The following is a 23,098-nucleotide window of genomic DNA, read 5'->3' as shown; positions in this document are numbered from 1 at the left end:
TATATCCATCATTATGGTATTATACAGTGTTTTCACAGCCCTAAAAGTCCTCTGTGTTCTGCCTATTCATCCCACCACAGCTATCCCCTCTGCAACCACTGGCAACAAGTTACATTTTTACTGTCTCCATAGTTTTGCCTTTCCTAGAATGTTTTATAGTTGAAATCTTACAGTATATAGACTTCCCATATTGGGTTATTTCACTTAGTAACATTCATTTAAGTTTCCTCCATAGCTTTTCAAGGCTTGATAGCTCATTTCCTTTTAGCACTTAATAATATCCCATCATCTGGATGTATCACAGTTTATTCACCTACTGAAGGACATCTTGGTTGTTTCCAAGTTTTGGCAATTATGAACAAAACTGCAATAGATATGTGTGCAGGTTTTTGTGTGGACATAAGTTTTCAGCTCTTTTGGGTAAATACCAAGGAATGAAATTTCTAGATCTCGTGGTAAGAGTATGTTTGGTTTTATAAGAAACTGCCAAACTGTCTTACAAAGTTATTGTACCATGTGCATTTCCACCAGCAATGAATGAGGGTTCCTCTAGTTCCACATCCTCACCAGCATTTGCTGTTGTCATTGTTCTGGATTTTTGCAATTCTAATAGGTGTGAAGTAGTATCTTGTTTTAATTTGCATTTCCCTGGCATATGATGTGGAGCATCTTTTCATATGTTTATTTGCCATTTGTATATCTTCTTTGGTGAAGTGTCTATTCAGATCTTTCCCCATTTAAAATTTTTAATTTGGTTGTTTATTTTCTTATTGTTGAGTTTTAAGAGTTCCTTATATATTTGGATACTAGTCCTTTTTCAAATATGTGTTTTGCCAGTATTTTCTCCCAGTCTGTGGTTTGTCTTCTCATTCTGTTGACATTGTCTTTTGCAGAGCAGAACTTTGTAATTTTCATGAAATCCAGCTTATCAATTATTTATTTCATGAATTGTGCCTTTGGTGTTGTATATAAGAAGACATCACTATACCTAAGGTCATCTAGATTTCCTCTTATGTTACCTTCTGAGAGTTACATAGATTCGCATTTTACATTTAGGTTTATGATCGGTTTTGATTTAATTTTTGTGAAGGGTGTAAGGTCTGTGTCTAGATTCTTTTTTTTTTAATGCAAGTGTCCAGTTGTTACAGCACCACTTGTTGAGTATACTGTCTTTGTTGCATTTTATTGCTTTTGTTCCTTTATCAAAAGGTAGTTGACTATATTTATGTGGGTCTATTACTGCACTATTTATTCTGTTCCCTTGAAATATTTGTGTCTTCTTTCACCTATACCACAATGTTTTGAATACTGTAGCTATAAACTAAATTATACAGTTAGGTAGTGTCAGTCTCCAACCTTGTTCTCCTTCAGTATCATGTTGGCTATTCTAGGCTTTATGCATTTCCATGTAAATTTCAATTTTTTAATATCCACAAAATAAGATGCTGCGATTTTGCTTTGTATTGCATTGAATCTATAGATCCAGTTTGGAAGAACTGACATCGTGACAATATTGAGTTTATTTATTTTTTGTATGGTGTTAGGGAGCATTCTAATTTTATTTTTTTACATGCAGCTGTCCAGTTTTCCCAGCTCCCTGAATTCAGACTATACTACAAAGCTACAGTAATCAAAACAGTATGGTATTGGCAGAAAAACAGAAATATAGATCAGTGGAACAGTATAGGAAGTTCAGAGATAAACCCACACACCCATGGTCACCTAATCTACAACAAAGGAGGCAAGAATATACAATGGAGAAAAGGTAGTCTCTACAACTGCTTTTAAAATCAGTTAACATAAGGAAGAAGATCTATGCATTTATTCTGACTTTCATAATTTCATAAGTACTTTTATCAGTGCCCTTTATTTTTTTCATGTAGTTTCAAATTACCAACTGTAATTTCAAATTACCAGGTTGCTTTCAACCTGAAGAAATTTGTTTAGAATTTGTTTTAAGGCAGTTTTGCTGGGAATGAATTCTCAGTTTTCATTTATCTTGAACAAATAATGTCTTAATTTGCCTTCATTTTTAAAAGTTAGTTTTGATGCATGTAAAATTACTGGTTGACAATTTATTTCTTTCAGTATGTTCAATATATCATTTTTTCTGCCTTGTGGCCTAATTACTACTGATAAGAAGTCATCTGTTAAGGGTAGTGGGGCTCCCTTGTAAGTAATGAGTCCTTTTTGTCTTCCTGTTTCAGAATTTAATTTTCTTTGTCTTTCTACATTTTGACTATGATGTACATGGGTGTGGGTCTTTTTGTATTTATCCTGCTTGGGCTTGGTTAAGCTTTTTGGATATATAGATTGTTTTTCATCAGATTTGTGAAGACTTCAGCCATTATTTCTTTGATTTTTTTTCTGCTCCTTTCTCACCCTCCTCTCCTTCTGGTACTCACATTGTGTTTATGTTGATTTGCCTAATGGTTTTCCACATTTCTCTGAGGCTCTGTTCATTTTTCTTATTCTTTTTTTTTCTCTGTTCTTCTCTCTGATAAAATAGCTTGCCTGTGGTTTAGCTTGTTGGTATCATGAAATTACTATCCTCCTCTTAATTGCTTACCACCAAAATTTCCATTCTGAGAGTGACCTTAGTCTTGAATCCCCCCTTCCCTAAAAGTCGTTTTCTTTTAGGAGAGCTTCTGAGCTCTCCATTCTTAAGATTTTTCTCCCTCTGTTTGAAAAACCTCTGAGCCATGGCTGTGGATTTAGGGATGTGACCAGTGACCAACTTCCCTCATAGTGATACCTCTGCTTTAGGAGCATGGATCCGAGTGTGGGAGGTAACTCTGGACTTCTCGGCTTGCCTCTCCTGGCATGAACCTCGCTTACATGAAGTGAGGGCCACCAGGGCCCCAGTATTATCAGTATGTAATACTTGAGGTAGAGCCTTCATTCTATGAGTGGGGATTAGATGAAAAAATGAAGCTCCCAACCTTTTGGCTGCATTCATCTGGACTTTAGCATTAGCAACAGTAGGGGAATGAGAAACCTTGGCATTTCACCCCTCTTTGAAGGTACTGTAATTTTCTAACTGGGAGCTGGTAATAGAGGGGATTCTGTGTTTTTATCAGTACCCACCTGGAGTGGAATTTCCAGCATAGAGAAATGGGAGAGGGTAGGACAAGAGTGGACCATGGTTCAAATTCCACAGACTCCACTGTTTTCACCGATTTTTAGCATATATTCTTTTAGAAATGTTATTTAATTTGCTGTAAGATCTTAGATCAATATCCAGAGGCTTTAAATTGTTATTTTTTTAAGTAATTGTCACCACTTAATTTTTTCATTGGGGAATGGGACCACAGAGCTTTTCATATTGCCATTCTGGAAGTGGAACTCTGGATGAAATTAAATTGATTTCCTCTCTCATTGTGGAAAGATCAGTTTTGGTACCTACCTATAAATTGGACTAGTTCCTGCACAAATTGATAACTGTTACCCAAACTTTTAATTATTTTATTTTTCTTCTGTATCAGTCAGCTAGCACTGCTATAACAGAATATTACAGACTAGGTGACTTAACAAAAAATAATCTTCTCACACTTCTGGAGGCTGGAGCTCTTAAGATCAAGGTGCTGTCAGGGTTGGTTTCTGGTTAGGCCTCTCACCTTGGCTTGCAGATGGCTGTGTTCTCTCTGTATCCTCAAATTGCCTTTTCCTCTGTGTGCATATGCTCCTGGTATCTCTTCCACTTCTTATAAGGATACTAGTCCTGTTGAATTAGGGCACCACCTTTATGGTCTCATTTAACCTTAATTACCTCCCTAAAGGCCCTTTCTCCAAATATAGTCACACTGAAGGTTAGGCTATAAACCTGTGAATTTAGGGAGAGACACGGTTCAGTTCATAATATTTTCAGTATCTGGATACAACACTCTAAACTGACATTTCCAGTCTTTTTCACTCTTGCCTGACTCATAGCTGAGAATAAATCTTGACTACTCAGATCCCTGTCAGGATTCTGCTTAGGTGTTCTTGTAGCTGGCCTTTTCAGGATCTGAATGAGCTCTGTGAGATACAGTCTGATAACTTGATATAGACCTCTAAAGACTCATCACCATAAGATATCATGAATGGGTCAGATTTCACCTTGAATGAGCCACTCTCTGGACCACTCATGAAATCTGGTGAAATGTTGAGGCCATGCATGCCCTTTTATATAAGAGGTAACCATGACGGTGAATATCACCAAGAGCATTAGAAATCTTAGCTTCAGGGAATTCAGCAAGCAGTGATATATAGTTGAAAGATGTCCATCTACTCACCTCTTAGAATTTGCTGGACTATATACCCTCAGGATTAGATTAGTGGGTTTTTATTTTAATGCAATCAAATGTTTTATTACTATTTCTTTTGGGTGTCCCCAAGTTCACCCCTAGTTTTGATGATTTGCTAGATGACTCCCAGGACTCAACATGAGGTAGTTACAGTTAAGCTTTCAGTGAAAGGATACAAAGTAAGTCATAGGAAACATGTACATGGGAAAAGTTCTAGAGAAAACTAGGTCAAGTTTCCAAAAGTCCTCTCCCAGTGGAGTCACACAGGATGTACATAATTCTTCTAGTATCAAAGTGTTACAGCACACGTGAATTATTGTCTACCAAGAAATTTTATTAGCAACTCAGTATTCAAGGAATTTATTGGTGGCTGGCCATATAGGGACCTATTGCCTTGTAAGTACCAAAATTCCAGATTCCCAGAAAAAAAGCTGGCATAGCATAAACCACTTTGATTATCTATCTATCTATCTATCTATCTATCTATATAGATAGATAGATAGATAGATAGATAAAGTCTAGGCATATTGGGTCACTCTTTTCATTTAGGGAATGTTTTATTTCAATGTAGGGAACTGTTACCATTCATTCAGGTTACAGATACCAGCCAAAGGTCAACCTTGCAAGCATGGCTTTCTGAGGATGAGAGTCTCAGTCCTGCTATATTAACTCTTTTCTGTACAATAACTCTTTTACAGTTTCAGACACCCCTTTTTCAACATGCCTGATCTCCCAGGACTCTAAAACAACTGATCTTTGTTACTAACTCTCAACAGATTTGTTAACTGATTTTGAAGGAACAATGTCAACAAGAGTCCTCAAGACAATTCTTTAGACACTGCTTCACCCCACTCAGATTTATGATCACATCTGAGTTGCTCAGCAACAAATGATATTCACTCACCTTAATCAAAAGGGAGAACTGACAATTTTGAAGTTTAACTGAGCCCTATGTTTCTGGAAAACAGTGAAGGTCAAGCAATCCCCCCACCACTCTTGTTTTATGGGAAACTGTTTACTGCAGATAGATAGCCACCCTTCCCCTTAAGACTTAGAGAAGACTTGCTGTCTACTCTTTCTCATGACTCTCATAAGACACATGGATGGTCCTTTGTTTACCTGTGACAAGGCTAAATACATCTCTCTGCTCTTGCCTAATTCTGCCCTCCAACTCCCCATTCTTTGTCTTATACATGATTAGCTGAGGTTACAACCGTTTCCTAAAATTAGTTAGACAGAGAAAGAAAGGTTTTCTGTTTGGCTAACTGAACAAAACTTTGCTTGATTGCTAAGAAGTTACAACCATAAATCACCCCTCTTATAATTTGCCAGCTTGTCCCTATAAAAGTTTAAGGCAAAAACCACTGTGCTCAGATACTCTGATCTTTGGATCTGCAGTACTATCCCTATTGTAAGAGTTTTCATAAAATCAGCTTTCTTACTTGTTCAGTTTTTGTCTTTTTCAATCTGATAGAAGAGAGAAGCTGAATTAGGGTCTGGATTTGTGATCAGGAACATTTTGTTGGAGAGGGAGATGCAGGCTATATTAGCACAAAAGATAAATCCTTGCATCTTTCATTTTGGTTGTATTACAGCTCTATATTATTTGAGGTTCAGCACTCAGAATTATGTTATCTGAAGAAAAGAGGGCTAAAATCATATATATATATATATATATATATATATATATATATATATATATATTTTACCCAAACTAATCCTCTCAAACATGTTTTTAAACTTTTGAAAGCTATTGTTTAAAAAAAAATGGAGATAGTGTATGTTGAAATAAGACCTAATCTCATTTTCTTGATTTTTAACAATTTTAAATGTATTCTTTCCAGCTGCTTATATTGGGAATCTCAGGACTGCCTCTCAGCTTTTTGTACTGGAGATTGATTCTTTCTCACCTATACTTTTAATCAGCTATTTCTCTTTCTTTAGAAAACTTGAATTAAATCACACTTATTTCAATGTTTTTTAAATTTCTTTAGTGATCTGTATTTTTTAGTTACTTACGGTGCAACTCATGTACAAAAAGTCATCTAAATGTGAAGGGGTGCACACCAGAGTGAGCCCCAGGAAGGAAAACAGTCTAAAGGATTATTATAAATCTTAGCCTTAGCTGGAATCCTAGAGAGAATGTATTGAAGCACAGAATGCATTTTTAAAATGACATACATTATTGTCTTGGGAAAAAAATCCCAACTTCTGTAGCCCATGTTATACTAGCCTGGGGGTAAATATAGTTCAAGGAACAGTCTCAATATATACATTGTTGGTGCTGTCCCCATCTAGCTCTGTAGAATTCCAGGCTCCTTCAAACGTCTGTTCAATTTTCTGGGTATCTTCAGAGGGTATCTTACATGTATTCCTTGAACCGGACCTGATATTGGTCATTTTCCTTCTTTCTTGTTTTGGAGTGCCATGAGTATATCTTCTGTTGATGCCAACACCAAAAGTTGTAACTACACTGTTGATGACCACTGAAGGCATACATCACTGCTCTCGATGCATGCTGACATTCATGCAGTGTCTGACACTGCCCAATATTGAGGGCACTGGTGCATTGATTTTACTATTAAGACTGCTGGCAAAAATACTGCACACAATTTTCAGCTTCTTACTATATCAGTTCATTTTGTTTTTATTTACTTATTTATGTAGCATATACCCTTTCCTAGGAATTAGACGTGAGTTCTAGAAGATGGAAAGGAGAACAATTTGAGCAAAATGTACAGTTTAGTAGTTATGGAAGATACTGTTTGTTTTTTATCCAGAAGCATGCCCACCCTCCTGCATTCTTTTAACACGAACTGTTGTTTTGCTTAGGTATTGGCAGAGATCCCTATTTCAAGGAAAGTGTATCTAGTCCTTGGCCTAGGGATGTGACCTAGTTCTAACTAATGTCATTATATTTTATGGAAAATATTTTGCTTGATTCATAGTTAAAAAAGACAAATATGTGAGGAGACCTCCCTTTGTGCACCTCCCTCATCCCTTCCCTGCTGTGAAGGCTGACATGTAAGGATTTCATGCTTGTAGTTGGTAATGGCAACCTTGCAACCTTGAGAAGGCCAAGAGAATCTCACAGATGCTGACTTAGGGCCCCTACACCATTAGCACAGAAATAAATCCTGGAAAAAGTGAATAAATGTAAAGTTTCAAAATTTTACAGTAAATGTAAATATAGTAAATGCTAAATACTGTTGTTGTTATTATTATGTGGTTAGTAGAATCCTATAAAAACACACATGTTGTGATGCATGCTTTGATATAAGATAGTCATAACTTACTCTTTAAACTACATGCCAGTGTACTCTGTGAAAGATTAACAAAGCCAGCCATTAGCTAAAGTGGTGGAAACAGATTTTATTCAGTAACTACTAAGAGTAAAGAGCTGCATTTAATTCATATTTGTGTAGAGGTGTCTGAGTGCTATAAATGGAAAATGAAGACCAGAGGAACAGGGATCAAGTAGAGTCAGGATAGTGAAAAATTATAAAGGATTGGCAAAGTAAAAGGATTTAGGCCAGCTGCGCTTGCTAGCTGACAATTACCTAAATTAGGGTTATATCCTCCCACTGAGACTAGAAGACAGAGGCCCTATTCTTTCTGATGATTACATTTCAAAGGAATGTCTTTCAGATCCTTTAGAAAGGCGCTCTAGGGTTGTAGGAGATATGTATACATCTCAAGGGACAAAGGAAGGACTCACAATTGTAAACCCTTTGTAGTAAATGCTCTAAGAAAGGGGAGGTTGGAGACATATCATCAGGTGTTGACTAGAACAAATTCTTGTGACAGCTTTTAGCTTTTCCAGAAAGGAACTCAAAAGGTATTTGGGCCATCCCAGGGACAAAGCTTGAGGTTGCTAGAAGCCACTTAACATTTTGGTCAAGTCTTTTAGTGCAGGTGTTTGGACAGAATTTTTAAGTGCCAGAGTAATTCAACTAGCAGATGAGGTATTGCTTATATACTGGTACTGCTCCTGACTGCCTGGAATAAAAACGACAGCACTGTCAGCATCCCAGTACTTATTTAATTGCTCTGTTTCTTAATTGCACCTTCTTTAATTGCACCTTCTTGGGAATGTCTTCTGCTCTTTTCTACATGCCTTCTGTTTTTTTTTTTAATTTTTAAAATCTCATTTGTATTCAATTGGAAACAACAAATTTTAGTATAGGTGTTAATTTTGTTGTAGTAATCTCCAGTGATTGATCTCCAATCTTTGGATCCAATAATCAGTGACTCACAAAACTAAATGTTTATTTCAGGCTTACTTTATACGTTGTCTGTGGGTTTGCTGTGACTCTACTCATGATTTTCTATTCAGGTCTAAGGCTGAAGAAGTAGTCCATATTTATGATATATTGTTCTCAAGGCGAAGAAAAGGAATTCTCGGTAGCTCTTAAAGCTTCTTTACAGACGTAGTACACCTCACATTTGCTTACATTCTTTCGGCCAAAACAAGTTTTGTGCATTAGGGTGAGGAGGTATATTCCTCCCACAGAGGGTGCTGCAAATCACATGACATAGAATGAGACTGTACAATCATAGGAAAGCGGGAAGAAATAACTGTAGAACCTATTGCAATTTTCTAGTGTATGTGGGTAAAATAGCTATGCAACTGAAAAGTTCTGTTTTTATTGAGATAAATTATATATATATATATATATATATATATCTGTTTTTATATATGATATGCATATAAATATATACTTCTTATAAATATATATTATTATATTATTGTATAAATATATTATAATATTTGCTATATTTTATATATTATATATAAAACAGATTAATAACATATAATTTATCTCTGCAAAAACAACATTTCAGTTGTATAAGTAGATGTTTTACCCATGTATACTTTAAAAAAATCGCAATAGGGTCTCCAATTTCATATATATATATATATATATATATATATATATATATATAATAAACACACACACACACACACACACACATATATATATATATATATATATATATATATATATAATTACACAGGAATATGCCATTTCCATAATTTGAAGGCCTAATGAAATCTTTCCCTGCCTCTTCTAATTTACCCATCCTTAAGTTCATACTCCTTCATGGAGCCTTCCTTAATCATTCCAAATATAGTAACCTTCCCTTTTCTAAATACCTAATGCATTTGTACCAGTTCCACAATATTTAGCACATGATTACATATGTTTTATGTTATCCTCTCTGTGGCTTATGTGTAACAGTTTTTCACCAACGCAGTTTTGAACATTTGTCCCTGCACAACATCACATATATAATACATTTTCAGTAAATTCTAGTTGATTTAGGTTGTTTTTTTTTTTAACATCTTTACTGGAGTATAATTGATTTACAATGGTGTGTTAGTTTCTGGTTTATAACAAAGTGAATCAGTTATACATATACATATGTTCCCCAATCTCCATCCCTCCCACCCTCCCTATCCCACCCCTCTAGGTGGTCACAAAGCACCGAGCTGATCTCTCTGTGCCATGTTGTTGCTTCCAGGTAGCTATCTATTTTATGTTTGGTAGTGTATATATGTCCATGACACTCTCTCACTTTGTCACAGCTTACACTTCCCCCTCCCCATATCCTCAAGTCCATTCTCAAGTAGGTTTGTATCTTTATTCCCGTCTTAACCCTAGGTTCTTCATGACCTTTTTTTATTTTTCTTAGATTCCATATATATGTGTTAGCATATGGTATTTGTTTTTCTCTTTCTAACTTACTTCACTCTGTATGACAGGCTGTAGGTCCATCCACCTCACTACAAATAACTCAATTTCATTTCTTTTTATGGCTGAGTAATATTCCATTGTATATATATGCCATATCTTCTTTATCCATTCATCTGATGATGGACACTTAGGTTGCTTCCAGTTCCTGGCTATTGTAAATAGAGCTGCAATGAATATTTTGGTGCATTACTCTTTTTGAATTATGGTTTTCTCAGGGTATATACCCAGTAGTGGGATTGCTGGGTCATATGGTAGTTCTATATGTAGTTTTTTTCAGGAACCTCCATACTGTTTTCCATAGTGGCTGTACCAATTCACATTCCCACCAGCAGTGCAAGAGTTCCTTTTATCCACACCCTCTCCAGTGTTTATTGTTTCTAGATTTTTTGATGATGGCCATTCTGACCATTGTGGCATGATCTCATTTTAGTTTTGATTTGTATTTCTCTAATGATTAATGATGTTGAGCATTCTTTCACGTGTTTGTTGGCAATCTGTATATATTCTTTGGAGAAATGTCTGTTTAGGTCTTCTGACCATTTTTGGATTGGGTTGTTTGTTTTTTTGTTATTTAGCTGCATGAGCTGCTTGTAAATTTTGGAGATTTATCCTTTGTCAGTTGCTTCATTTGCAAATATTTTCTCCCATTCTGAGGGTTGACTTTTGGTCTTGTTTGTGGTTTCATTTGTTGTGCAAAAGCTTTTAAGTTTCATTAGGTCCCATTTGTTTATTTATTTTTTTAATTTCCATTTCTCTAGGAAGTGGGTCAAAAAGGATCTTGCTGTGATTTATGTCATAGTGTTCTGCCTATGTTTTCCGTTAAGAGTTTGATAGTTTCTGGCCTTACATTTAGATCTTTAATCCATTTTGAGCTTATTTTTGTGTATGGTGTTAGGGAGTTATCTAATCTAATACTTTTACATGTACCCATCCAGTTTTCCCAGCACCACTTATTGAAGAGGCTGTCTTTTCTCCACTTTATATTCTTGCCACATTTATCAAAGATAAGGTGACCATATGTGTGAGAGTTTACCTCTGGGCTTTCTATCCTTTTCCATTGATCTATGTTTCTGTTTTTGTGCCACTACCATACTGTCTTGATTACTGTAGCTATGTAGTATAGTCTGAAGTCAGGGAACCTGATTCTTCTGGCTCCATTATTCGTTCTCAATATTGTCTTGGCTATACAGGGTCCTTTTTGTTTCCATACAAATTGTGAAATTTTTTGTTCTAGTTCTGTGGAAAATGCCAGTGGTAGTTTGATAGGGATTGCATTGAATCTGTAGATTGCTTTGTGTAGTAGAGTCATTTTCACAATGTTGATTCTTCCAATCCAAGAACATGGTATATCTCTCCATCTATTTGTATCATCTTTAATTTCTTTCATCAGTGTCTTATAATTTTCTGCATACAGGTCTTTTGTCTCCTTAGGAAGGTTTATTCTCAGATATTTTATTCTTTTTGTTTCAATGGTAAATGGGAGAGTTTTCTTAATTCCATTTTGAGATTTTCATCATTACTGTAAAGGAATGCCAGAGATTTCTGTGCATTAATTTTATATCCTGCTAGTTTACCAAATTCAATAATTAGCTCTAGTAATTTTCTGGTAGCATCTTTGGGATTCTCTATGTATAGTATCATGTCATCTGCAAATAGTGACATCTTTACTTCTTCATTTCCGATTTGGATTCCTTTTATTTCCTTTTCTTCTCCAATTGCTTTGGCTACAACTTCCAAAACTATGTTGAATAAGAATGCTGTGAGTGGGCAAACATGTCTTGTTCCTGGTCTTTGTGGAAATCATTTCAGTTTTCCGCCATTGAGGATGACGTTGGCTGTGGGTTTGTTATATATGGCCTTTATTATGTTGAGGAAAGTCCCCTCTTTGCTTACTTTCTGCACAGCTTTTATCATAAATGGGTATTGAATTTTGTTGAAACCTTTGTCTGCATCTATTGAGATGATCGTATGGTTTTCTCCTTCAATTTGTTAATACGGTGTATCACGTTGATTGATTTGCATATATTGAAGAATCCTGGCATCCCTGGAATAAAGCCCACTTGATAGTGGTGTAAGATCCTTTTACTGTGCTGTTGGATTCTGTATGCTAGTATTTGTTGAGGATTTTTGCATCCATGTTCATCAGTGATATTGGCCTGTAGTTTTCTTTCTTTGTGATACCTTTGTCTGGTTTTGATATCAGGGTGATGGTGGCCTCATTGAGTGAATTTGGGAGTCTTCTTCCCTCTGCTTTATTTTGGAAGAGTTTGAGAAGGATAGGTGTTAGCTCTTCTCTAAATGTTTGAAAGAATTTGCCCGTGAAGCCAACTTGTCCTGGGCTTTTGCCTGTTGGAAGATTTTTAATCACAGTCTCAATGTCAGTGATAGTGATTAGTCTCTTCATATTTTCTATTTCTTCCTGGTTCCTTATTGGCAGGTTGTGCATTTCTAAGAATTTGTCCTTTTCTTCCAGATTGTCCATTTTATTGGCATAGAGTTGCTTGTAGTTATCTCTCATGATCTTTTGTATTTCTGCAGTGTCAGTTGTTACCACTCCTTTTTCATTTCTAATTCTATTGATTTACCTCTTCTACCCCTTTTTCTTGATGAGTCTGGCTAATGGTTTATCAATTTTGTTTATCTTCTCAAAGAACCAGCTTTTCGTTTTATTGATCTTTGCTATCATTGCCTTCATTTCTTTGTCATTTATTTCTGATCTTATCCTTATGATTTCTTTCCTTCTGCTAACTTTGGGGTATTTTTGTTCTTCTTTCTCTAATTGCTTTAGTTGCAAGATTAGGTTGTTTGTTTGAGATGTTTCCTGTTTCTTAAGGTAGAATTGTGTTGGTATAAACTGAGTTGAACTGCCTTTCCTGCATCCCATAGGTTTTGTGTCATTGAGTCTCCATTGTGATTTCTTTCTAGGTATATTTTGATTTCCTCTTTGATTTCTTCAGTGATCACTTCGTTATTAAGTAGTGTATTTTTTAGTCTCTCTCTATATTTTTTTTTACAGATCTTTTTGTGTAATTGATATCTAGTCTCACAGCATTGTGGTCAGAAAAGATACCTGATACAATTTCAATTTTCTTAAATTTACCAAGGCTTGATTTGTGAACCAAGATATGATCTATCCTGGAGAAAGTTCCATGAGCACTTGAGAAAAATGTGTATTCTGTTGTTTTTGGATGGAATGTCCTATAAATATCTATTACATCCATCTTGTTTACTGTATCATTTAAAACACGTGTTTCCTTATTTATTTTAATTTTGGATGATCTGTTCATTGGTGAATGTGGGGTGTTAAATTCCCCTAGTATGAAGGTGTTACTTTCGATTTCCCCTTTTATGGCTGTTAGTATTTGCCTTATGTATTGAGGTGCTCCTATGTTGGGTGCATAAATATTTACAATTGTTATATCTTCTTTGATTGATCCCTTGATCATTGTGTAGTGTCCTTCTTTGTCTCTTTTAATAGTCTTTATTTTAAAGTCTATTTTGTCTGATATGAGAATTGCTACTCCAGCTTTCTTTTGATTTCCATTTGCATGGAATGTCTTTTTCCATCCCTTTACTTTCAGTCTGTATGTGTCTCTAGGTCTGAAGTGGGTCTCTTGTAGACAGCATATATATGGGTCTTGTTTTTGTATCCTTTCAGCCAGTCTGTGTCTTGTGGTGGGAGCATTTAATCCATTTACATTTAAGGTAATTATCGATATGTATGTTCCTATTCCCATTTTCTTAGTTGTCTTGGGTTTCTTATTGTATTTCTTTTCCTTCTCTTGTGTTTCTTACCTAGCAAAGTTCCTTTAGCATTTGTTGTAAAGCTGGTTTGGTGATGCTGAACTGTCTCAGCTTTGGCTTGTTTCTAAAGGTTTTAATTTCTCTATCAAATCTGAATGAGATCCTTGCTGGGTAGAGTAATCTTGGTTGCAGATTTTTCTCCTTCATTACTTTAAATATATTCTGCTACTCCCTTCTGGCTTGCAGTGTTTCTGCTGAAAGGTCAGTTGTTAACCTTATGGGGATTCCCTTGTGTGTTATATGTTGTTTTTCCCTTGCTGCTTTTAATATGTTTTGTTTGTATTTAATTTTTGACAGTTTGATTAATATGTGTCTTGGCATGTTTCTCCTTGGATTTATCCTGTGTGGGACTCTCTGTGCTTCCTGGACTTGATTAACTATTTCCTTTCACATATTAGAGAAGTTTTCAACTATAATCTCTTCAAATATTTTCTAAGTCACTTTCTTTTTCTCTTCATCTTCTGGGACCCTTATAATTCGAATGTTGGTGCATTTAATGTTTTCCCAGAGGTCTATGAGACTGTCCTCAGTTCTTTTCATTCTTTTTTCTTTATTCTGCTCTGCAGTAGTTATTTCCAATATTTTATCTTCCAGGTCACTTATCCGTTTTTCTGCCTCAGTTATTCTGCTATTGAACCCATCTAGAGTATTTTTAATTTCATTTATTTTGTTGTTCACCATTGCTTCTTTCCTCTAGTTCTTCTAGGTCCTTGTTAAATGTTTCTTGCATTTTCTCTATGCTATTTCCAAGATTTTGGATCATCTTTGCTATCATTATTCTGAATTCTTTTATGGGTAGACTGCCTATTTCTTCTTCATTTGTTAGGTCTGGTGTGTTTTCATCTTGCTCCTTCATCTGTGTGTTTTCTGTCTTCTCATTTTGCTTATCTTACTGTGTTTGGGGTCTTCTTTTTGCAGGCTGCTGGTTCATATTTCCCGTTGTTTTTGATGTTTGTCCCCAGTGGCTAAATTTGGTTCAGTGCCTGTGTAGGCTTCCTGGTAGAGGGAACTGGTGCCTGTGTTCTGGTGGATGAGGCTGGATCTTGTCTTCCTGGTGGGCAGGTCCACGTCTGGTGGTGTGTTTTGGTGTGTCTGTGGCCTTAATATGATTTTAGGCAGCCTCTCTGCTAATAGATGTGTTTTTGTTCCTGTCTTGCTAGTTGTTTAGCGTAGGGTGTCCAGCACTGTAGCTTGCTGGCCATTGAATGAAGCTGGGTGTTGTTGTTGATATGGAGATCTCTGGGATATTCTTGCCATTTGATTTTACATGGAGCTGGGAGGTCTCTTTTGGACCAGTGTCCTAAATTTTACTCTCCCACCTCAGAGGCACAGCACTGACTCCTGGCTGGAGCAATAAGAGCCTTTCATCCACACGGTTCAGAATAAAAGGGAGAAAAAGTAGAAAGCAAGCAAGCAAGCAAGCAACCAAGAAAAAAAGAAAGAAAGAAAGGGGATAAAATACCATAAAACAAAGTAAGATAAAATAAAATAAAGTTATTACATTAAAAAATAATTATTAAGAAAAAAATAATTAAAAAACAAAACAAAACTAAACTAAACTAAAAGAAGACGGACAGAACCCTAGGACAAATGGTGAAAGCAAAGCTATACAGACAAAGTCTCACACAGAACCATACACATACACACTCACAAAAAGAGGAAAAGGGGAAAAAGTAATATATCTTGCTCTCAAAGTCTACCTCCTCAATTTGGGGTGATTTGTTGTTTATTCAGTTATTCCACTGAGGCAGGGTACATCAAGTTGATTGTGGAGATTTAATCTGCTTCTCCTGAGGCTGCTGGGAGAGATTTCCCTTTCTCTTCTTTGTTCACACAGCTCCTGGGGTTCAGATTTAGATTTGGCCCCACCTCTGCATGTACGTCGCCAGAGGGCATCTGTTCTTCGCTCAGACAGGACAGGGTTAAAGGAGCAGCTGCTTCGGGGCTCTGGCTCACTCAGGCCGGGGGGAGGGAGGGGCACGGACTGCAGGGTGAGCCTGCTGCCGCCAAGGCCAACATGACGTTGCACCAGTTCTCCACGGGAAGTTGTCCCTGGATCACTGGACCCTGGCAGTGGCGGGCTGTACAGGCTCTCGGGAGGGGAGGTGTGGATAGTGACATGTGCTCACACACAGGCTTCTTGGTGGTGGCAACAGCGGCCTTAGCATCTCATGCCCATCTCTGGGGTCCATAGTGTTAGCTGAAGCTTGCGCCTGTCTTTGGAGCTCCTTTAAGCAGCGCTCTTAATCCCCTCTCCTCACGCACCAGGAAACAAAGAGGGAAGAAAAAGTCTCTTGCCTCTTCAGCAGCTCCAGACTTTTTCCTGGACTCCTTCCTGGCTAGCCTTGGTGCACTAAACCCCTGCAGGCTGTGTTCACATAGTCAACCCCTCTCCTCTCCCTGTGCTCTGACCAAAGCCTGAGCCTCAGCTCCCAGTCCCCGCCCACCCCACCGGGTGAGCATTCAAGCCTCTCGGCCTGGTTAGTGCTGGTCAGCACTGATCCTCTGTGCAGGAATCTCTCCACTTTGCCCTCTACACCCCTGTGGCTGCGCTTTCCTCTGTGGCTCTGAAGCTTCCCTGCTCTGCCACCCGCAGTCTCTGCCCACGAAGGGGCTTCCTAGTGTGTGGAAACCTTTTCTTCTTCACAGCTCCCTCCCACCAGTGCAGGTCCTGTCCCTATTCTTTTGTCTCTGTTTATTGTTTTTTCTTTTGCCCTACCCAGGTATGTGGGGAGTTTCTTGCATTTTGGGGGGTCTGAGGTCTTCTGTCAGCGTTCAGTATGTGTTCTGTAGGAGTTGTTCCACATGTAGATGATTTCTGAATGTATCTGTGGGGAGGAAGGTGATCTCCGCGTCTTACTCTTCCACCATCTTCCCCCTCTCCCCACTAGTTGATTTTGTTTTGTGAAAAGTTACAAGTAGCATAATAATGGATTTGTACAATTTATCCAGTTGGTCAAATAGAGACATACTTATCTGTTAAAAGTCTTTGGAAATGATAACATATGAAGGCTAATTCCCCACTGACACCTTAGCATATATCTGTCCATCCTATCTAATCCCTAAAAAAATAAATAAAAAGACTAATAGAGAACATGAGTACTTTAACCTCTAAAATATTTCATTTTCAGTAAGATTTTTGTGCTTGGTTTGACAATTAGATATTTTCCATACACACAAAAATGTTACTGTGTTTAAAGCTAAACAGTTATTTTATGTGAATTTTACTCAATTATATAACAATGCCACCCGAAGAAAATGTCAACATGTTAACTCTAATAATTCCCTCTTAAACTCAGAGTAATAATATTAACAATGTAAGCCAACTTTTTACCCTAACCAATTAGAAATGCTTTCAACCATTTTGTCCACCCCAACCATCCAGAAATACCATAAGGATTTTGATGCTATATTAAAAAAGTTAATTAATCACATTAATTTGCTGTATATTGGTATTGCATGAGTGATAGAAATTTGATTGTGTCTATTGTTTAAATTTTCCCATAATTCTTACGTAAGAATGGTTTGAAGAGAATAAGTCTTCAAAAATCATCAGTTGTATTATAAAAAGAAGTCAAGGAGTAGGTGAGCATGGATTGAGAGGATGAAAACTTTGGAAGTGGTAGTCTGGGTTACTCGAATGCTGGAGTAGTCAAGTTCATCAAGCTCAGGACAAACTGAGATGTCAGCCTTAAAATCCCAGGAGACTCCTTGGTGTTTGATCCCTACTCCAGCAAGCAGAGTCATTTGCTCCCTCTGTTGTACTCTCATAAGAGTTTATGCTTACCTTGTGTAGAATACTGTGTTAAAATTACTTCTCTGCATGTCAGTCTCATCAGACTATGCATTTATTAGATACCTTAAACAAGACAGAAGATTATTTATTTATCCTGTACCAGTGCAAACATAAGCAGTCCAAAACTGATATAGTGTCTTCATTCTAACTTGTTGCTTTGCCATTTTTAAAGAAAAATTCATTCTTGAAACTTGTTAAAGATATTAAAGAAAACTTTATTAAAGTGGTGGCTATCAGAATAGTTAAAGGGACTACTGCAATGAGGTCTTGCGGTGAGGGAGAAAGATTGGGCTCAATTCTGAATATAACATGGACAAGTAAAAATTTACAGCCAAGGAGCAGGATTGAGGTCAGTGGATGAAAAATTAGTAAGAGGAAACATTGGGGGTAAGAGAGGGGTAAGGGAGAGCCTAGCTAAACTGACCTAACAGAATTCTTGCTGAAGTCAGGCAAGGGGGGTCAGACATTATCAGGAGGATTGTGAGGTTGGGAGTCCAAATTAGATATCAAGAGTGATCAGATGCTGAAGATAGGGGATTCTAGTTAAACTTAGTATTCTTTCTAAAAATAGACAATTCAGAGATGAACCCAGAAGTCTGAAAGTTGAGACCTAGTTGAAATAGAGCTCAGAGAAGCCTTGGTCAGGGAAAGAATCTTTGTCATCATTCTCCACCCAAGGCTTCCACCTCACATTCTAAAATGTCTAATCCAATCTTTCTGTCATTAATGCATTCCAGCCAGCAAGAAGAGGGTAAGGGAGTGAAGGGCACATGTTGTCTCTGGGGGGACATGATCCCAAAGTGGCAAAATTACTTCCTCTCACATATCATTAGAAAGATCCCAGAAAAAACATGGGGTTCTATTACTGAAGGAAGAAAAGGAAATTGGAAGAGAAGGATTTAACAATCTATGTCACAGACTATGAACTCTATGAATGTAGGTATTGGCTCTTACTTTTATATTCTTAGTGATTAGCAGAGTGGTTGAAATATAACAAGTTGTTGCAGAATGAAAATGTAAGCAAAATAGTTATTGTCGTGACACATATTGACTTGAATTCAACACATGGGGAAGGAGGAAGAATAAGCCTAGGCATAAATGGGCTAGGATTAGACAGATTAATTAGCCTGCCCACCTCTAAGTGACCAATGTTCCTAATCAGTACAAAAAATCTGGAGAATTTGAACTTGATCAGACCAGAATTGATATTGAAAGAAATCCAATCTGGTAAATAAGGTGGAATAACCAGAAATAGGTATCCCTGTAGTCAGGTCTGTGTTAGTGTTTTCATTCTGAGTTGTCCATCTTGTTTAGGACAGAATCCCAGGGAATTCCCTGGTGGTCCCGTCATTAGGACTCCGTGCTTTCACTGGCAAGGGCATGGGTTCAGTCCCTGGTTGGGGAAATAAGATCCTGCAAGCTGTGCTGTGCAGCCAAAAAAATCCCCCAAAGAAAAACAAAAAGAAAAAGAGAACAGAATCCCAGTTGTGTTTGTTATATACTGCTGTATAGACATTGGCCCCAGTACCTAGCAGCTTAAAACATAAAAGGTTTATTATGTCATACAGTTCCTATGGGTTAGGAGTCCAGGAGTGGCTGAACTGGCTGGTTCTTGCTAAGAGTCTCTTATGAGGTTTCATTCACAATTCAACCTGGGCTGCAATCATTTGAAGACTTGACTGGGGCAGGAGGATCAGCTTCTAAATGGCTCACTCATGTGGTTGTTAAATGACTCAGTTCTTTCCCACATGGACCTCTTCTCATGACATAGCAGCTGGCTTAGCCCAGATCAAGTGATACAAGAGAGAGGAGGAAGTCACAGCATTTATTTTTGACCTAGTCTCTGAAGTCACACATTGTCTTTTCTTTCTTATTCTATTCATTTTCAACAAGTTTCTAACTCTTCACACACTGATGGGAGGGGAATTAGGCTCCATCTCTTAAAGGGAATGATATCAAAGAGCTTGTGGAATATTTAAAACCACTTCTCCAGCCAATACTTGGTACATTAAACAATCTAGCCTCTGAGCCAGAAGGCTGACAAGAACTAAAAGCAAGGTATTCAGGCACCCAAAAGCCAAGCTGACTTTATTTATAATATATAGGTAAGATAAGCATGATGTTGAGATAATATTGATACTATAATATATTTCTGTGTATGTAGAGGTATGATATACAAGTACCAACGTTAATAAAATAAAATGATGGTATGTGCATCTTAATATTTTATTCATCTTAATATTGTTAATCAGAGGTGATCCAGAGCTATTAGTGGCCCTTATAATTACCTCCAACTGAAGATAGAGAATATGCATGGGATTCAATGGCTGAGAAAATGCATAGAAAGAATCTTAGTTTAGCTGGTACAAAGCTCAAAAATGGTAGCCTCTTGCTGCCCACACTCTTCCAACACACACCCTGATTTACACCTAACAGAAAAGAGTAGTAAATAATAACGATAAGAAAGTTACTCCAAATTCCCTGGCTCCCTCATGACCACTGCTTCTTGTCTTAGTTACATTTTGTTAGTAAGATATCCAAATTTGTTACCCTAAGGATGACATCCTCAAAACTCCACCGCCACAGTGGGGAGATAGATTCCATCACTGCTGCTCAGCTAGTGTTGCAATTACTGATGTTATTTTAGCAAATATATGATAGTGACTGGCGTACTCTGTCAATCCTCTTTGATCCTCACCCTGTGACTTCAGTTTCAGAACCTTCAGGCAAATCATCACAACTTTAATGAGCATAAACCTAGAGGGCACCAGAAGAAGTTTGTAAGGAACTCTCAGGGGAAGGGGGCTATAGAGACAGTGAGAGTTCACTAGCCTGTCACAGTAAGTCCCCAACATACGAACCTTCAAGTTGCAAACTTTCAAAGATGTGAACGTGCATTTGCATGTCCAATCATTAGAGTTAGTTCACGTGTCTGGCGTACATTGTCATGTGCATGCATCCTCTACAATTGGTTGTACTTTTCTGTACTTTACTGTAAAACACTGTATAGAGTACAGTAGTACAGTATCTTTATTTCAAGTCCAGGGTGTCTGGAAGCAAGCATAAAATCAGTGGTGACGTAACTGGTACTGCTAAGAAGCACCAAACATTAATGATGGAAACAAAACTGAAAATAATCAAGAGAGTGGAGAAAGGCAAAAAGATGGTAGACGTTACTTGTCCTTATAACATGAATTGTTCAGCCATCGGCATGATTCTAAAGAACAAGGACAAGATCGTGGAACACGTAAAAGTCTGCTGTGCCAATGATGTCAACAGTAATATCAAAGAAGCGTGGAAAAGTGTTGGAGGAGATGGAGAAACTTAGTGTGTGGATGCAGGACCAGCATCAGGGTTGAGTCCTACTTAATGCTGATTCAAGAGAAAGCTAAAATCTTTTATGAAGATTTGAAGAAGAAACATGACAAAGAATTAGAGGGAGCATCTTTTAATGCCAGCCATGGCTGGTTTCATAGGTGCAAGTGTAGAGCCAACATTTGCAATGTAAAAGTGGCAAGGCAGCGAGTGCAGATACAGTAGCTGCCCTGAAATTTCCTGAAACCCTTCGAGAAATTATTGATGCAGGCACATATTTACCCGAGCTGGTTTTTAATGTGGATGAGACAGGACTGTACTGGAAGAGGATACTAGACCAAAGTTACATCAGTAAGGAGGAAAAGTTGATGCCAAATTATAAAGCAGCAAAGGATAGGCTTACTCTGTTGTTTAGTGGCAATGCTTCTGGCAATATGAAGCTGAAGCCTCTCTTAGTTTATCATTCAGAGAACCCAAGAGCCCTTAAAAATGTAGCCAAGGGCTTTCTCCCTGTTGTGTGGAAGAGTAACCCCAAAGCCTGGGTTACACAGGACATTTTCCAGGACTGGTTTGTCCACCACTTTATCCCAGAGGTAGAGAAATATTTCTCGGAGAAGGACATCCCATTCAACATTTTTTTGCTGCTCAACAGTGCTCCAGGCCACCCCCATTCATGGACAACTTTCATCCCAATGTCAAAGTAGTGCATCTGTCACTGGTTACTACGTCGCTCATCCAACTTATGGACCAGGGAGTTATAGCAACTTCCAAGAAATATCATTTATGTCACACTTTTTGTCAGGCAGTAAAGGCAAGTGATGAATCAGGAGCAACTTTGCGATAATTTTGGAAGGACTATAACATCTACAAGGCCATAAAAAACATTGACTTTGCTTGGCATGATGTTACAGCCATCACCATGAATGGGGTTTGGAAGAACCTTTGCCTGCAGTTTGTTCACAATTTTCATGGATTTGAGAAGGCGAATGAGGAATCTAAAGAGGTCTTCAGCAACTTAGTGACCCTCAGTGAGAAGCTGGAGCTAGATCTGCAAGAGGATGACTTCACTGAACTCCTTTAGTGCAACACGAGGACCTTACTAACGAAGACCTGATGGAGTTGGAGGACCAGAGAAAGGATGAAGAGAGACAAGGGGAAGAAGAAGTAATTGAAGAACTGAAGAGATCATGATGCAGGAAATGGCAAGGGGATTTTTTTATTTGAGTGGGGGCACTGTTAGTTTTTGAGGCACAGGACCCGAACATAGAATGGTACATGAAGGTTGCAGCAGACGTTCAGAATGCAATCCAATCCTACCATGTCATCTGTGACAAGAAAAAAAAAGGCTACTACCCAGACATCACTGGATCATTTTTTCAAGAGGGTAGATAGAATTGAATCCAGCAAGGAACCAGAACCTGTGTCATCAACGTCAGGCGAGAGTGAAATTGTAGCTTGCCCTCCATCTCCTATTCCTGTTGATCCTTCAGCTCTACCATCTACCACCTCCTCTCCCTCCTCCAGTCAATAAGTCTTCTTGCCTGTTCACTCGATGCCAGCCCCTGTATGCTAGCTTTTGTACTGTACTACTGTACTTTTCAAGGTACTGTACTGTAAGATTAAAAAATTTTTATTTTTTATTTTTGTTTGTTTTTTAATGTATTATTTGTGTGAAAATTATTTTAAACCTAGTAAGTGCTATATAGCTGATTGGACTTACCAATGTGCTCTTGGAATGGAACTCACTCATATGCAGGGTACTTACTGTATATGTATTCAGGGAGTATGATTCACAGAGTTTGATTCTTCACTAAAAGGAATCAGAGCTAACGGTTGAGAGATGAAGAAGATGCAAACAGTATTCTTATCTCTGGAATTTACCTCTTCATTGAAATATTCTTAGAGGGACGATTGCTAGTTTTGAAGACACCATAATGAATATATGTCCTCTGCTACACAAAGCGTCCTTGATGCTGCCTTATTGAAATAATGTTATTTAAATATTTTTTCCAATGGGCAGAGTGCAGAGGTCTTATTCAAATTTATTTGCTCTGCAGTAGCACACAGAAAGCAATGGTTTTATTCTGTAACCAAAGCAGGAGGCAGAGAAAAACTGGCAGGTAATTATGAGACTGAAA

The sequence above is a fragment of the Mesoplodon mirus genome, assembly GCF_964341445.2.
Source record: "Mesoplodon mirus genome assembly, chromosome: X".
Classification (NCBI taxonomy): domain Eukaryota; kingdom Metazoa; phylum Chordata; class Mammalia; order Artiodactyla; family Ziphiidae; genus Mesoplodon; species Mesoplodon mirus.
The sequence above is the reverse complement of the archived record's forward strand: the minus strand, read 5'-3'. Positions refer to the sequence as shown.